This window comes from Wyeomyia smithii, chromosome 3, assembly GCF_029784165.1.
Source record: "Wyeomyia smithii strain HCP4-BCI-WySm-NY-G18 chromosome 3, ASM2978416v1, whole genome shotgun sequence".
Lineage (NCBI taxonomy): Eukaryota > Metazoa > Arthropoda > Insecta > Diptera > Culicidae > Wyeomyia > Wyeomyia smithii.
The window spans coordinates 223,622,179-223,641,054 of NC_073696.1; the positions used below are offsets into that span (position 1 = coordinate 223,622,179).

Here is an 18,876-nt window from a genome sequence, read left to right on the forward strand (position 1 = left end):
AGTAACTTTGAGAATACAATTCATTTTGTAAAAATTCTTATTCAGAAATTTGGATACGTTGATGGTGACACTGCTGGGAATCCGAGGAAGTAGAACAGCGGAAACACGTTCGGGAAACAACAGAGAAGGATTCGGTAAAGGGCATATTATTTCCTTTAACTTAACCATATCGCATTATCGCTGTGAGTACAGCCCTTATCTCCCATCGAATTTATCACAAAGACTTTTTCTGCACTACTATAAACACCACACAGTACCTGATAAACAAATGTAAACCTAGGCCGTACATTGAAGATTCGAAGTATATTGTTATCAAGAAGAGATGCTGTGACATTTGTTTTAATAATGATTTCGATAAAAGTAAACCTATGAAGCGATGCAATCTATTTTCGAGTGAACGCAGGTGAAGCAGATTCATGCAGGGGTATTCGTTTTGAAAGATACGCTAAAACGTAGTAAGTAATTAATTATTTCTTCCTTCTTTGTGATGTGCACATAAATGAATTTGATAAAAAAAACACTAAAGCTGTTTTTGATAAAAAGGAACGAATCCAGCAGAGGAAATCTTTTACAGTACTAACCCCGGTAACAGAAGATCAGAAAAGTATAATTGTTGAATATGATATCACGCACCTACTTCGTACAAAACTGAAAAAACTTAGACTGTTTTAAACTCTATTGGGTTTCACGAAGGATTCTGTTGATAAATTGCTTATCTATTTTCCTTAATAAAGACTGCGGGAATAAGCTGAATGCATTTCATTCACTTCACTTTTTGAGACCTATTCCTGATTCAAGTGAGGTGACAAAAATTACCTCCGTGAAGTAATATTAAGGCGTCGTACACAAATTACGTAACGCATGAAGGGGGGGGGGGGGGGGGGTAGTAGGGACAGTTACGTAACTACGATGTTGGCTCGAAATTGAAAATTTTGAGGGGGGTCAGGTTGTTCAGCGTTACGTAATTTGACGGGGGGGAGTCATATCGAACGTTACTTATCGTTACATAGGGAGGGGAGGGGGTCTGAAATCTAGATTTTTGGCGTTACGTAATTTGTGTACGACGCCTAACAGTGAAGTGAAATTGAGAATAGGACAAGTGAAATGAGAATATTTCCCAGATCGAAGTAGAAAGTAGATTTTTTTCGTTTTCACAGATAACACCAGATTTTAACTTTTTCTGCATTTCTAAGACTTTTGGCATCAAAGAAAAAAAAATTCCTTGTGAAACAAAATATTTTTGACGTAGAATACGTCTTACGGCAACATATACAAGGGTCCAACTTCGATACAGGGATCCAATTTCGAAAACCGAACACATCGAGAGCGTCACGAAAATTGTCCAATTTCAAACGTTTTAAACTCAGTCAGTTTCCCACCGATTTCCGTCATTTCTGCAGCAATCGATTAGAAAATCATCTAAGCACTCGTCCAAATGCAGAAAATTGTAATCTGATTGTTCGAACTATTGTACTATAGAAAATTGTTTAACCTTGTCGAAATGTGAATATCGACCTGTCGCTTGCTGCTTGTGATTGGTCGCTTGCTGCCTTTCCCTAAAAAGGATGACAGAATGGAGTACCTAGTTAGCCGGGAATGCACTCGTTGGGCTATATAAGAAACTGCTTCTCCTCAAACAACCTCAGTTTACTAGCAGCGGGCAACAGCGGCGATGATAGAGGTTAGCTGCAGTTCCTACCTTTTTTAGCTCGGCTCCCCTTCAATCTGAGTTAGCCCCACCAGCGGTAATCCAATTCAGATATCGTTGGGTGAATACAGCCATAAACTGAATGAAACTCGCACCGCCAGGTGGTTTGAGAAGCCACCATCATCCAGGGTGTGTATATATAGGGTGTGTGAACATATTGCCAGAAGAATTCAATACTAGAACAACACAAAATTCATAGTTTCGAGAAAAACACGTTTGAAAATTTGCGTCAAAAATTTCTTTTTTCATTTTCGTGAAAAATTCCAATTTTAAGACATTCCATTTTTATTAAACTTAGGGTAAGGAACGGCTTAAGCAGTAGCGCCTCTTTAATCAGTCGAAGAAAACAGGCCTCAAACTTTTGCGTTTTGATCAATATCGATTCAATGAAGGAAACGAAAATTTTGTCTTACGAATATAAGGAATACCGTTAATCACAAAGAAATTTGTGAACAAACATCGTTTGAAACAAATCGACCTATATTGCAGCCATTCAGGAGCCACTTCGGGCTCTGAAAAAAACGCCTGCAAAACAGATGAAAGCTGCTTAAAATAGGTTCGGGGTGATTGGAATCTGAAAACAAGTTCTGATAGAGAAAACGATAGAGAACAGATTGATAGTTTTTAAATAGTTTATTTGACACGGCACGATACAATTTATGTTTAACTGAGCCAAGTACATTTTTTTTAAATTCTAAATTAGCAGGGAAAAGAGGGAGGCCTTTTCTTTATTCTCGCGGCCGACTACGAGCTAGTGGGGATTTAAGGTGAGAGGAGGGGAGTTACAATTTTGATTTCAACTATATTGAGTTATACGATTTATTTATTTGTACATGGCTAAGCAGTGATGTTCTATTTGAGCAGTTTGGACTGAGGTGTCTGCGTGAACATGAAGATGCCGAGTCTTCGTTTGGGTGTCTCCAGCTTAGTGTATCATCTTCTTTCAGCGTGTAGCGGGAATGGTAATCTAACAAATAGATAGAAGAGTTTCATATTTTAATACCAGCGTGTTTTATGAACACGTATAGCTGTGTCATGTACTGGAGATCACCGCTTCCCAGAATGTCTCTAACGGGTACGTTCGGTTGTTTTCCTCGGGCCCGAAAGGAATCTATAAGCTCAGACCTAACACCACAGTATTCGGTACACGACCAAACAACATGCTCGATGTCATGGTAGCCATCGCCACAAACGCAGTGATTACTGTCTACAAGCCCTATACGAAAGAGATGCGTGTTTAACGTATAGTGATTGGACATAAGTCTGGACATCACGCGAATGAAGTCCCGACCTACATCCAACCCCTTGAACCATGCTTTCGTCGATACCTTAGGAAAAATGGAATGTAGCCACCGTCCCAGTTCATCTGAGTTCCATGATGATTGCCAACTGTTGAGTGTTCTCTGACGCAAAATGCTATAAAATTCATCAAAAGCAATTGGTCTTTCATAAATATCGCCGTCAATAGCACCCACCTTAGCTAAAGAGTCAGCCTTTTCGTTACCCGGAATCGAGCAATGAGAAGGGACCCACGCTAAGGTAACCCGGTAATTTTTATCTGTTAAAGCACTTAAAAACCGCCGTATTTGCCCCAGGAAATACGGGGTGTGCTTCACAGGCTTCATTGATCGCAGAGCCTCAATGGCACTGAGACTATCTGTGAAGATGAAGTAGTGGTCTATGGGTAGGGTTTCGATGATTCCAAGAGAGTACTGAATAGCAGCAAGTTCTGCGACGTACACGGAAGCAGGAGCATCGAGTTTGTAGGAGGCGGTAAAATTTTCGTGGAAAACACCGAAGCCAGCGGACTCATCTAGATTAGATCCGTCAGTGTAAAAGCTTTTATCATAACTAACATGTTTAAACTAATTGGAAAAAATCTTAGGGATCTCTTGGGGTCGCAATTGATCCGGGATACCAGAAATGTCTTGTTTCATGGTGGTGTCGAAGAATATAGCATTATTAGAAGTAGCTAAAAGTGCGACATTGGAGGAATCGTATGAAGAAGGATTAATATCTTGAGCCATATAGTCAAAATATAAAGTCATAAATCTGGATTGAGATTGAAGGTCGACCAACCTCTCGAAATTTTCAATTACTAATGGGTTCATAACTGTGCATCGAATTAGCAACCGGTAAGAGAGATTCCAAAAACGATGTTTCAACGGAAGAATACCCGCTAACAATTCAAGACTCATCGTATGGGTCGACTGCATGCAACCCAAGGCAATACGCAAACAACGATATTGTATTCTCTCTAATTTTATAATGTGTGTGTTCGCGGCGGAGCGAAAGCAGAAACAGCCGTACTCAAGAACTGACAATATCGTTGTTTGGTATAACCTTAGAAGGTCTCCTGGGTGAGCACCCCACCAAGTTCCGGTAATCATACGAAGAAAATTAATCCTCTGTTGGCATTTTTGTGTCAGATACCTAATATGACAAGCCCAGGTGCATTTGGAGTCGAACCAGACCCCGAGATATTTAGCGACTAAAACCTGAGAGATCGTTTTACCCGTTAGTAGGAGCTGCAGCTGAGCTGGGTTATGCTTCCTAGAAAAAACGACCAGCTCAGTTTTCTCCGGAGAGAATTCGATACCCAGCTTAAGAGCCCATTCAGACAAATTGTCTAAGGTATCTTGCAATGGTCCTTGCAGGTCGCTAGCCTTGCCACCAGTAATGGATACAACGCTATCGTCTGCAAGTTGCCTTAGCGTGCATGAATTTGCAAGACATTCATCGATGTCATTGACGTAAAAATTATATAAGAGAGGACTTAAACATGAGCCCTGGGGGAGGCCCATGTAACTAATTCGGGAAGTTGTCGAATCGCCATGTGAGAAATACATATGCTTTTCTGACAACAAATTGAGCAAAAAGTTATTCAAATATGGTGAAAGTCCCTGCGAATGAAGTTTCGCGCTTAAAACTTCTACAGAGACAGAGTCAAAAGCCCCCTTAATATCCATGAACGCAGAAGCCATTTGCTCTTTTCGAGCAAAGGCTAGTTGAATTTCAGTAGAAAGCAACGCTAGGCAATCGTTCGTCCCTTTGCCCCGGCGAAAGCCAAATTGAGTATCTGAAAGTAACCCGTTTGTTTCGACCCATTTGTCTAACCGTAAGAGGATCATTTTCTCCATTAATTTCCGGAGGCAAGAGAGCATCGCAATCGGCCTATATGAATTGTGATCAGAGGCAGGTTTCCCGGGTTTCCGAATAGCAATGACTTTTACCTCCCTCCAGTCATGCGGAACAATATTTAGCTCAAGAAACTTGTTGAATAAATTCAACAAGCGTCTTTTTGCAGAGTCGGGTAGGTTCTTCAACAGGTTGAATTTTATTCTATCTAACCCTGGAGCCTTATTGTTGCACGACAGGAGAGCCATTGAAAATTCCAACATCGAAAATGGAGGCTCTTCCGTAGTTACTAATAACGCGTCGCGAAAGGTTTTCTGTTCCGGTACAGAGTCTGGACAGACCTTTTTGGCAAAATCGAGTATCCAGCGATCTGAATACTCCTCGCTTTCATTCGAAACGTCACGGTTCCGCATGCGCCTGGCGGTATCCCAAAGAGTGCTCATCGCTGTTTCCCTGGACAACGCGTTTACGAACCGCCGCCAGTACCCGCGTTTTTTCGCCTTTACTAAGCTCTTCATCTGCCTGCCCAGTGCCTCGTACTTTCGAAGCAGGTTGACAGTGCCGTACTCCCGGTAGTCCTTATACGCCGCGGACCTTCGCGCGTACAGCTCAGAGCACTCTTTGTCCCACCATTTGTTGGGAGGGCGCTGTCTAATCGTTACCCCGGGTATCGGTTTCGTCTGAGCTTGAGTCGCGGCGTCGATTATCAAGCCAGCTAAGAACGCGTATTCTTCCTCCGGAGGAAGTTCCTCGTGAGTCTCGATAGATTGCGCTATAATAGACTCATAACACTTCCAATCAATATTACGTGTAAGGTCGTAGGAAATATTGATTGGGTTCGGGGGAGTTGAACCATTAGCAATTGATATAACGATTGGAAGATGATCACTACCGTGGGGATCGTTGATTACTTTCCACCGGCAATCTAGCGCTAGTGATGTCGAGCAGAGGGATAGGTCAAGCACGCTTTCACGTGCTGGAGGATTAGGTACACGTGTCGCTTCCCCAGTATTCAAAACTGTCATATTGAAGTCGTCGATCAAGTTACAGATTAAAGAAGATCGGTTGTCGTCGTACAGCGACCCCCATAGCGAACAGTGAGAATTAAAATCTCCCAATATCAAAAAAGGCGCGGGAAGCAACTCTGCTATATCAGTGAGATGCTTCTGTTCAATCCGCGCGGATGGAGGCATATATAACGAAACAAGGCATAGGTCTTTTCCATCCATATTCGTTTGAATGGCAACGACTTCAATATTCGAGATCGAGGGGAGGTCGATTCGGAAGAAGGAATAGCACTTTTTAATCCCTAAAAGTACCCCTCCACCGTGTGAGTCTCGATCTCGACGAATAATGTTAAAATCGTGGAAATTGAGTTGATCGTTTGAATTGAGAAAGGTTTCACAGAGCGCAAATGCGTCACAATTGTATGTATTTATTAAATGAGAAAATAGATCGAATTTGGGGATGATACTTCTGCAATTCCACTGTAATACAGTGATAAAATTCCTAACCTCTTTCGCCGTATTAGTCATCGAAAGATATGATAGCTGAAATGAGGGGCCAAGTTGCTGCTAGTTGCATCAAAAAGGTTTTCACTGTAGGAAGAAGGGCAAGAAGAATATTTTGTAGGGGATCTGGTATGTTGAATGTTTTAAATATCCAGTCCACAATATCAGAAAATTTTATGAACCCTGTTTCTATTTTATCTTCTGATCGAGAAATGGGTGCCCGAGGGGTTTTTGGTGCCCCAGGAAGCGGTGGGTACTCCTGGTTTGATTTAAAATTAAAACCGGGAGGTACTTGCTTCGGTTTTTCTTCACCGCTTCCTTTTTGTGTTGGCTTATTGGTCATTCCGCTAGGGGTTATCTTGCGACCTTTGCGAGAAAGATTAGGAGAGTTGATCATTCTCCTCTTCCTAGATCCTTCTGGCATGGCATAAGAACACCCTTCGACGGGATCGTCAGATGTACCCTCATCGGTTGGCAAAAAGGAAAAGATGTTTCCTGTCGAGGGTGGCTCAGCACTCTTCAGCATTTCTGCGAAAGAGCGCTTTGATCGTTCCTTGAGGGAACGCTTTATTTTTTCCTCGCGCTGTTTGTACGCGGGACACGCCGAAAGGTCATGCCGAGTTCCCTCGCAGTAAAGACACTTTTCAGTATCCTCACTGCAAGCGGTCTCAGCATGATTGCCTCCGCACTTGCTGCAGCGTGCCTTGTTGCAGCAGTAGGTGGCTGTATGACCTAACTGCTTGCAGTTTTGGCAATGCATGACCCGCGGTACGAACAGGCGTACAGGCAGACGAACCCTGTCCAAAGAGATGTAGTTCGGCAGTGCGGATCCGGCGAATGTTACACGGAAGGAATCCGAAGGGAAGAATTTCTTCTTCCCTTCTTCGATGGATACTGAATGCAATTGCTTGACATCCAGTATCTTTACATCTTGAATCAGGGGGTTTTTGAAGCAGCCAACCCCGTGACGCAAAATGTCATCGACCGTGAGGCTTCCTTCGGTAACCACACCGTCGATCTCCACGTCCTTGGCAGGGATGTACACGCGGTACTCTCTCGTGAAGAGCTCGTAGCTAGCAATTGCGTTTGCTTGCTTCAAGCTACTCACAACAACTCGCAGTTTGTTCGGTCTAACCTTTGTAATTTCGGTTACGTCCGAAAACTGTTTTGCCAGGTCCTTGCCGATTTGAATTATATTTAGAGGCTTCTTTATGGGCCTGAAGTAAACTACGAACGGACCTTTCGAAGCATCTGGGTAAGCTTTCACCCGTGTTGCCGGTACCCTTGGTACGGGGTTAGGTAGCGGGGAAGGTAGAGGGGAATTGATGGGGGAGATCTCAATCTCTTCCCCAGTTGTTTCCACATCCAGGAATAGTTGCACCTGCATGTCGTCCATTTTGCGGGAGCGTTACGCTCTACCGCACACAAACGATAAATATTCGAATGTGGGGGGGTAGTTGCTATTAAATTTTAAAAACAATTTTTCAAACTACAATGGATCAAAATTAAAAAAAAGGCAGTAATACTAATACTAATAACAATAGTAATAATAATAATAATAATAATAATAATAATAATAATAATAATAATAGTAATAATAATTATAATAATAACAATAATAATACTATTAATAATAATGATAAAAATTCTAAAGTGAATACTTCACCGAACGTCTAAGTCACGACCTCACGGCTGATAGTAGGATTAATCGAGCGTCTCCGCAGAACAAACAATGACGATCCAGCTTCGTGTTGTGACACAGTGGCCGTATCCTACACGCGACCTTGTAGATGCCACTTGTAGTTGACTTCCACTCGCTCGATCGTATGGTGGTCCGTGCTGCTAGCGGGGTAACAGCGGTGCGGGAGAATTATTCTTGCTGATATATCAGCTGCGTATCGGATCACTGGCGGGGTAGCCTGCCCCTACCAGTGTGCAGAAGATGTTTCTGCCGATAAACTACCGGCTATTGTTATCGCGCAGCACAAGAAATAATCGACAAAAAAACACCCGTACGATAACTCGTGTATTGTTATTTTGCTAACTCAAACGGAGATGAACAATTTGCGTCTAATCGAGACGAAAGCAAAACAACGAATGCGAACAGATTGATATACTACTGTTTGAATTTCACCCAACACATTTCGAGTATTTTGTCTGAATACACAGGCGGTTCCTAAAGCTGCTTAGAATATATTCCCTACCATATTTGGGTCTATCATGTGCATGTAATAAGCAAGTTATGAGAATTGTAACCTCATTTTTCTGTCTTTTTAGGGATATTTTAGATTTGTGCAATAAGCACACATCTACTTATATTACTGGAGACATTGTGAATTTTGAAACGGGTCTTTGTGAGATGAAACTTTATAGTATTTGGCATCGTTTGCCATCAATAACTCAATATGAGCAGCGTTGTTAAACTCGCTCGCAAAAAGCATGCGATACTCCAAGTGGCGTTCTCGCCGCTACCGAAATCTCACACTAGAGATACTCCTGTCGTACTGTTTCTCATTCTCTTTTCCTTTTTTCATTTCACACTACCGAGCGTTGATGCTTGCGAGTTTTCTCATAGGCCGACACGCACTCTCGCTCGCGTACTTTCCCACTCGCGTGTACCTCCCTTTCTCGCGAGCACAACCGTCAAGACGCATTATGACGATACGGAGTGACAAGGTACGACAAAGCGGAGTGGCGAAAAAATATTTCGATGGGTAGGCAGGGATGCCACATATACAGATTTTTCAGTACTTATACAGATTTTTGCGTATTTTTTATACAGATATTTGTATATACAGATTACAGATTTTCTGGAAATAGTACAGAACTATACAGATTTTTTTTTTTTTTTTTGATTTTCGTGGATCGCGAAACAAACTTTTCGATATAGTTGAAAATCGAAAAAGAACTCAAATGCTATTGAGCGTATTGGAGGTTTCATTATATTTATATGTTACGCATAAACGTGTGCATAATTGTGTTTTTTATTTTAAGGGATATGTCCAGTACATATGCAGATATTTATACAGATTGAAATACCACCAAGGTGATTTTCTGAGATTCGAAATACAGTTGAAATTGTGGCATCACTGCGAGTAGGTGGTCGAATATCATACACGTTCAAGCATGCGATTCTATATAGATTTATCACCCCACTTTCGCTCGTCGGTGCACGATGCAAAACTGCTTGGCATCAGTTTAGCGATGGACAAGCCGCATGCGTGAGTCGGTGAACGAAGCATTTTTGTTTTCGGGCACATTTTTTCAAGCACTCCTAGTCAAGTACTCTTATTCGAGTACTCGCGTATTTGGCGTGAGTAAAAAAGCAAAAGAGAATTTGCGAGCGGCTGTATGCTGGCTGCTGCTCTGGCAAATGCATGGATAATAAAGAGTTTCTCGAAAGTGTGTGTGCGAACGACTGGAGAAGCGTAGCACACATCTCAGTCTCGAGCAGAAAGGAGTGGATATGTTTTGCTTCTCGCTCGTTTAGCAACGCTGTCACGTGTGTGAATATCAATAGCGTGTGTCACTAGCGTGCATGCTTAGCTATATAGCGCGTGCATGTCTACAGCGTGCGTGGCTAGCTATATAGCGTGTGTGGCTAGGAGTATAGCGATTTAAATTATCATATATAGTTGCAAATAAATCACCTCATGTTGATTTTAAATATCACAGTAAATCATTCAGAAATAAATAAAAAATTTGCCATGTTGAAAAAAATAAACAATATTCAGTTGTCATAAATGGCATAACTCTTTTGACTTCAGCTAAACCATAAAGTTTACTGAGTGTATTTTAACATTTATTTGAAGAATGTTTGAGCCAGTGAGCCTAAATCACATAATTTTTCGCTCAAGTCCTACTATTTACAGCAATCAGTTGTAAAATTATCTACGCTACCGCAAACTGCAGAAAATTATTCGTATTAAACCTAGTTAACCGGGAATGCACTATTGGCCCTCTTCTATAGCCTCTTCGTAGCCACTGCCTAAATTAAGCTATCTCAGTGCAACTTGATGCAAAAGACAGCCTGAAAACAATTCAATTTCATTCTTGTTTTGGATACGGCAGTAAGTGATTCTGCATAGATGCACATAGCTTCTGCTGTTGTTCATTGTCGTTACCAGTGCCGTCTGTAGAAGTAAACGTCATCTGAAGCAGAGAGACCAATTAATTGATTAACCCCATTGAGTGTATTCTCAAACCTATTGCAAGAAATACATTGACTTAAAACAGGCTGTCGTATTCTACGTTAACTCTGCGGTCGTGTCTTATGAACAACCTCTTCAACTTTTTATTTCCTGATCGGCATCCTCATTTCTGCAATCAAAAGCCATGGTTTTTTATATGAATATTTTAATGGAGGGAAAAAACAAGGCTGCAAAATTGGAAAGCCTTATGGAAGTTACGCCAAGCCGTGACTTAAAGTGGTTGCCTCAAAACAATTGCTAAGATTATCAAATTGATTTCGTTCACTAAACTCTTCCTCCGAAAAAATCTTTGAAGTCATTCGATGTTTACGTTTGGGTTTTTTATTTTCTGTGATCCCGATTCTATGCAGACATACCCTCTTTAACTAGTAAACAAGTAATTGTTTGTTCTTATGTCATTTACTCAAATATTACTTCTGTCGTATTTATACTAGTAAAGAATATTATCTGTGACAGAGTTAATTATTTGCTTTTTAAACGAAAACAGAATCTCATAAAATTCTCATTTATTCCCACTTAATTCAACTGTTAAGTGTTAAAAATCATTATAAAGCAAAGAGAATTCAAATAGTTGAATATGTACTTTGAAACAACATCTATCGTTAGGAGAAGTATGTGAAAATTATTGCTATTATTATTCTACTTAGTTCATTTCACGCCATTTTGCGCAGTAGACTAATTACAAAAAACGCCTTTGTTGCAAAAGTAATTTCGAACCAATACAGCACATCATTTAAATGCATAATAAAATTTCTTACCAAAAAAAATTGAAACCCCTCAGGCGTGTTCTCTTCGATGAATTCTGTTCCAAACCCGAACTTCCATTATCCCGTGCCCGCGTACGGAAACAGCCAAAAAGGGGAGGAGTTTTATTACGCCCCAGGCCGGCCGTAACTGACTTTTGCACTTTAATAGGGGCAAAATGCTGAACCGGGTAGAGCCCACATCATGTCAGTTTTGCAAGACTTCTTTTACGTTCTGTGTGGTTAACTTGAAACCTGACACGGAGATAGTGCAAGGTGGCTGTGAATAGTTTCCATTAAACTGAACATTTCTTGTCACAATGGGTGACCGAAATAGGTAACTTCTCTTGTACACAGAGGAGTTTGGATTTAAACCTAATAACGACTGTCTGGTAGAAAATAACTTTCACTCAATTTGATTACATTCTCGTATAAACTATAAGCAAAAATACTTCGTACTCAGCGAGTTAATCCCAATCTGCAATGACGATTTCGCCCCATCATCGGAAGTTTCAGCAGAATAGATGATGGAAACAGTCCTAATTGGATTAACTTGATGAATCTTCGTCTTAACGTGTCGGAAAAGTTGGCAGCAGGAATTCGCAACACCGTTTGTTACCAACTGCTGAAAGTGCTGGGAATTTGCTGGAATTGACTTTCGGTTTGTAATTAAAAGAGGACGAACGCCATCAGGCATAACATAGAGAGGGAACTCTCGTGACAGCTCCTCAAAGCCGTGCGCAAGTTTTTCGTTTGGGAGGGGTTGTTTACGTTTTTAATCATACAAATAAGCTAAAACGCATAAAAATTGTGATATTATTGATAGCATTCTTAGGTTTTTCGATTGATTCGGTGCTGTTTATTTGTAATGTTATCTTTCAAACTGCCGGAAATTGTATTTGCAAATCTATAATTTTTACTGCTTAAGGTTGCATTGTTCTTCACTTCAATTGAGAAAAAATGTCACTCTAAACATTTTTCATGTTTCAAGATACGTACAACTAAATTTTGACTGATTAAGTTGCGCGTAAAATTTTCAGAGTAATTTGAAAATTGGATCGTATTGTGTTTCTACATAAAAAGTATCCCATTTTCCTGTATTTGCAAATTTTATATTTGAAAGTCATAAAAAATAGATATATAACCGCCTAAATTACCCTCGAATCTCTCTTCTCTATCAAGCGAAAAGCAAATAAAGATTTGTCTTTTTCGCAGCGTAAACGATTTTTAGCTCCCGCGTCCTTATCCGGACCAAGCCGGAGGACAGCCAACCGGCAATTATTTTAGAGAGCTTTATCGATTTTGTCATTAGCGATAGCTTCACACACAGACTGCTGAGTGCTGCTACTGATGCCGAACCAAGCGCGGTCATTCATCTTTCGCATTTTTCATGCTCTACGCAGACTTCTTGTATGTGAAAAACCGATGTTGGAGGATATGATGACTGGGATTACTGTTTACATGTAGGATGTTTGATGCTAGTTTATGAGTCTAGTTATCAAATGTGTTAAAAATGTTAATTTAATCTTCTAGTTCAGGTCTCTTTTTCTCGAAATTTCGCTTGACGAAAAACTGTCATTGAAAAGCGAACAGCTTGTTTGCCGAGATCGATTCAATTTGGCCAAAACAAAATGACAACCGCTTTTCCTAATCCAGCCGCGATGAATATCTTGATTGGCCCCGATTATGACACCATTTATCTTTCCGAATTCCGGTAGTCCGGCCGCGCTCCCCGATTGAACGCCGAACAAACAATGTTTTTGGTCGTCCACTTTAACCGTCATCTCTCCTTCCACAATTGCCCTTACTTCCACTCGACTGTGCGCTAATGATATTCATAATTAGGACCAAGCAATCGTGCGCCGTCCGTCGGTCCGACTTGCCCGTTCCGGACTTTTCAATGGTCCTTGTGCTTAGCGCGTTTATTACTTTTTTTTTTGGGGACGCTGCATTGCTCTTTCCGAGTTCTTTTGCTTGTACCTAATGACAAATGCTGAGATGAAAGGATGGGGATGTCATAAAAAACAACAACGAAGAAATGAACTTCTCGGAAGAGATAGTATTTCGCGGAAAATAGCCTCGGAACATACTTAATTGTTTTTTTTTTCTTGCGCCTTCCCGTACAAACTGTCCCCAAAATTCAGCTTGACTTTTCGGCCCGGATGCCTTTATCTGGGCCGAGGATGCTGCGGTGGTTTTTTAGAATAATGTGGAGTGGGCAGTTTTCAACAATGAAATGAAATATATATTACACTTTTATCTTGATTACAGCTATGACAAAAGGCAGCTAGTGAAACTATAAATTTTCTTTCTTTCGGAGGGTGCATTGTGCTGGGACTAATTCAATGTGGATGTTTAAGAACTGGCATTCGAAACAGTTTTGGCAGGCAATTGGCTAATACACTTTTTAACGAGCTTTTTCAAACAATCTGTTAATCTTTTTTTATTCTAATTTAAAATTTCACTTTATATAAATATTAAATATTTTTTTATAGAAATATTAAATATTCCTGCATATTTTGTATAAAATATTAAATATTTCTGCATATTTTGTATAGCAGCGAGTACAAAAAATCACCTTCGAAAAAAGTTTATTTTAAAGTATATATTAACAAATACAGCTTATCAAAATAAAGTAGTTGTTAAAGCCAGTTAAACATAATAAATAAAAGACGTAATAAACTACAAAAATGGCGTTATGCCACCCAATCAACTTTATATAAATCAAATCCACCCACAAATAATTAACCTCTAATGCCCAAGTTAATTCTCAGACAGACTTCGAAAAAATCACTATGGATCTCTTTGGACATTTTTTAAGTAATGATGAAAGCTTTTTAGTGGTGTGGCTGAGGACCGTCTGAAGGCGGCAATGGGCACTAGAAGGTTAAATTTCAATTCCTATAGTACCTTCTTAAGCTGCTCGAGCTCGGTAAAGCTGAGCTGTATGACTATACCTTATCATGTGTCAGTTAAGTTGATAAAGCCAATGACCAAAATCAAATTGATAATGAAATTTAGTGTTATTATCAATCCTCGATAGTATAGTGGTCAGTATCCCCGCCTGTCACGCGGGAGACCGGGGTTCGATTCCCCGTCGGGGAGGCTTTTTTTTTTTGTTATCATAACTGGTTTGACTCATTGTAGCTAACACTGAAAATACGCACTTTTTCTTTCATTCATTACTTTCACCTTACTTCCTCTTGTTTTAATTTTCGTCACCCTAATTTATCTGTTGTTTTAACCTATTTTTCACCTTGCATTTCTTCTTGCAGGAAGCATAGAAACTTTCATACAAAAATTAAAGATCGAAGCAAAAGTTGGTTATACCTATGTAAAATAAATACATTAATGAGTATTTCCTAGCACTTAAAATGATCGCAATTATGGCACTTAAAAAATGCGTTTTTTATTTACCTAGGATATCGGCTCTTTTATCGTCAGGTTCACCCAATTATCGTCCGGGGGGTAAATGAAATCATAAAGAACTAATCTTTTGCAGAAAGATGCTCTGCATTATAAAAAACCATCATGCAAGAAATTAACGCTCTAGGACATAATCTACCCCCCTGACCATAATAGGTAAACCCTGCCGATAATAGAGCTGATACTCTATATGAGTTTGCCAATCGCGATAATAAACATTATTTGGCCAAATAGATTAACGGAAAAAAGACGTAAAACGTCATTCATATTTCAGGAATACTTCATCGTAAACTATAGTAAATTATTCGACTTACTTGCAGTTAGTTGTTAAACTGCCACTACGGTACCATGGCACCTAAAATTATCAAATTGCTTTTCTGAATTCACCACCATGTCTTGAAAACACTACTAAATTACTAACTTTCACACATCTGATTGCTTCCTCCAGTTTTAAATTTTACGCCGATGATCACTGGAGTATTAATCACAACTATCTGTATTTCACGAGTACCGCAGTCACTTTTACTATGTATATTTTCCTTTTTACACTAATAAGCATCGCGATTGTGACTAGTTTTCTCGAAAAATCGGTCAAACTGGTTAAAACTAGCGTAGCCCTTCGCGAAATCCTAACGGTTTTTGCTTTTTTTCTAGTTTCAGCAGGCATCTATCAAGTAGTGCCCCAGTGTTGTCAGCATTATCGCATGCGCTTCCATTCAGAGCAAATAGTTTCGAAATTAAATCAAAGTTGAATCACAGACTAACAGACGTAACACTGGAACCTAGCTCCATCGCCGCAAAAAACGATCATTTCAAAATTCTAATCGAAAAACTGTCATCGCGCGATAACGCCGTTTATATTTCATAGTTTCCAAATTGACACCTGCACGTACGCTGGCGCTGATGTCGAAAAACAAGTCGCAGCGCGAACACGGCAGCAGGTGGTGCGAGTGTTACTAGCGTAAAGTACTGCAATCATTCGAACGATGATTTTATTGAAAATTTGTTCAAAGTGTTATGTCTGTTAGTCTGTGGTTGAATGTTTCATATGATGAATTGTATTTGAAAGCAAACATTCAACATGAATTACCTGCACAACTGTGAATGTGTAACGCTTACTAATTAACAATGGTAATTGTTATTTGAAGAAATACTTATTTTTTCTCAACGAAAACAGTCAATGCAGTTGGTAATATTTTGAAGATGTTTTAGAATACGTTTTACCAACAGAACAGCAGAATCTTCTACTTTTTCAGATAAATAGGAAGATCGATGCCCCCGATTTCTCTTAGATTAGATTATACAGAAAACTGTTGAATAAATAATTGATTGTACTGTACTATTGTAAATATGAATAACTCATTCCAAATAAGCAAAGAAACTTCTGTTTCACAAAAGGATTCAAACGAGCATGTACTTTAAAAGACTGCTATTGCAATTATGAAACACAAGAACAATGTTCGTTTTTATTTCATTTAAACATATGAATTTACTAACAGCAGTCCTCTGCTGATAGAGACTAGATTCTCAACAAGCATCGGTGGTTCAGTGGTAGAATGCTCGCCTGCCACGCGGGCGGCCCGGGTTCGATTCCCGGCCGATGCAAAATATGTTTTTTTTATTATTTCCTTTTTTTTACTTTTAATCTAAACCAAAATAAAAATATTGCAAAAGTCGAAACGAGAACGCTTCTCGTCTCAACAAAAACTTCACATTAAAACTTCCAAGCAACAAATCCCAACACCACAAGCATAAATTCAACACCTTCGTCCAGTTCCGCTAACCAATGAAAGCCAGCTGGTCGGTGGGACGAGAGAAAACTGTTGATTCTGTTTGTCTGTTTACCCTTTCTCTGTGCTTGTATTGATTCAGCCTATTCGCCGACATACTTTTACAGTTAGTAAACATCGGTGTCGGTAAATCTCGATGCTTCCTTTTATCAGATTAAAACGCCCATGTCGATTGCACTTCAACGCACACAACAGCTAAAATCCATTTATAAATCATCAAACGGTGCACTGTTTGTAATAGAGAAGCCCATGGTAGAGTGTTTAAGCAGCGCAGAGCAGTTTCCTGCTCTGTCCACACACCGCAAATAGCTACAGTACGCGAAAGTTGCGTCATTCATCCAGCATCCGATGAATTACAATAAACTTCGAGAAGACAAGACACGGTGCGATTGTTGCTGCATTACGGTACGAATCTCCTCCGTCACTGATTGAACTGTTCGAACAAATGACAGCTTGCTAGCTTACAATAATAGATAATCTTCCATTTAATTCTGTATTATAGAATGGCAGACAACCACCTTTACAGACTAAACTTCCTTCCACGACCCAAGCGGAGCGGCCCCATGAATAAACAACATCACCCCCTGGATCGTCCTGCCTGCAAGGTACGCAAAGCAGAGAACAGAGCAGTGGTGCCGTGATTTCAACGACTAATTTCATTCCTTCACTTTTGGTGTTCGTCACAGAAAAATTCCCCCCCTTTGAGTGATTTACTGGGACGGTATACACCAGAGTCTTTTAACTTGGTTCTGTGACTCTTATTGAATAAAGAAAAACTTCAAGCAACTTCTCGCTCAGTAATTATCTAACTAGCAAAGAACGACATTAGAAGAAGCAAACATTTGCCTCAATTTTCGTTTACTGGATAAGACAGCAAATATTTTTTGACAGATAATTGAGGCAAATAATTTGATATTACACGGTAAGCAAATATTGACCGTTATTTTAAGCAAATATTTTCTCTGTGTATTATCCATTTTAGTGCTGCTATACACTTTGATGACGTCAGTTTCGCGTTTTTTTAGTTTTATTGCACAATTGTATCGGAAATTATAGTAAATCATGCGATCCCGGGATCTTGGGAATCAATATTTATATTCCTGAGAAATCGTTTCCGAGATTGCACACCCTATAGAGTCGAAACTGATGAACGCATATGTATCTACTACATGAAATATGTGAAAAATATGCTCGTTTCACACGTTTTCTTACCAAGAAAAGCCCTTTTCAAGGTCACCTTTTGTTTTCGGAATTCATATCAGATTAGCATTAAAAACTTTTTTCAATTTTATTATCTGGTATATTTATCGTGCGAGGGATTAGTTTGAAATTCATGTTTTTCATCCCATGTTTATGTTGATGCCAAATTTGGGTTGTATGTTTCTGCCGACATAACTTCGATTGGAACTTTGAATAATTTTATGTCTCAAGTACTAAATTTAGCTGCTGGATACAAATTTCCTATGGCAGATAACATAAAATTCAATCAAAAGTGGTTTATTTATTACGATTGATTGGAGTATCCAGTAGAAAAAATGCTGCTTTCTGTTACACATGCCATCAATTTACTCCGATCCATGAAAGAGACAATGTGTTCAAAAGAACTAGATTTTCATATTGGAAACCCTCGAGTCAAATAAGAGCTTCAAAAAACACCAAAGTTACCGAATTCACTTGAGAAGTATAGCCAAATGGTCTGCAGCAGCTTATCGACAGAAAACCAATCAAGTATTTATCTAGGTTATAAAATTTGCGGTTAAAAACGACTTGGCTTTTCCTAGCTCGTATAATATCGAAAACCATTCAGATAAAGATTTATTCGAGAAATCGCTTTTAACAATATAATACAAAAGTTACGAAATCTGCATAAACATTTAGAAAGTAAATTGAACAAAACAATATGTTAATTTTGAAAAACTATTGGAGGCGATATACGTACTATTAGTATGCAAATCATTGCAATAAATATCAATAAACGATTTGTATTTGTATTTGAATTCGAATATAGGCTGAAAGCCCGTTACCCGTTCTTAATAATAAGTTTTACATTACATTCTTAATAATAATTAATTTCACAACACATTTATACAGGTTAGCTACATACATAGATATAAATATAAGACTGATAAATTACGTGAAATTAAACTCTAATACAGTTGTCCTTTGAAGCATAAGCTAAGCCTATGTTTCAACGCTGATGTACTCATGTCGATACTAATGATCTGCTGCAGTGTGTTGAAGGTATTCATAAATCGAGTACTTGGCTCGTTCTGCGAATAGTTTCTGGATAGGAAAGGAGGGTCGGATGTTCTACGTTGACGAAGGCTGACTCAACGGTTGTTAAAAATC

General features: G+C 39.4%; 1 protein-coding gene and 2 non-coding genes across 13 annotated transcripts in view; 2 read left to right on the forward strand and 1 right to left on the reverse strand.

The window, feature by feature from the left end:
* The window catches only part of LOC129732265 (protein winged eye), a 674,761-nt gene that overhangs the window by 617,940 nt on the left and 37,945 nt on the right, over positions 1-18,876 (reverse strand). The window lies entirely within an intron of this gene.
* Trnad-guc (transfer RNA aspartic acid (anticodon GUC)) lies at positions 14,345-14,416 on the forward strand. Its single transcript has one exon. It is a non-coding gene; the product is annotated as a tRNA-Asp (tRNA).
* On the forward strand, positions 16,272-16,342 carry Trnag-gcc (transfer RNA glycine (anticodon GCC)). Its single transcript has one exon. It is a non-coding gene; the product is annotated as a tRNA-Gly (tRNA).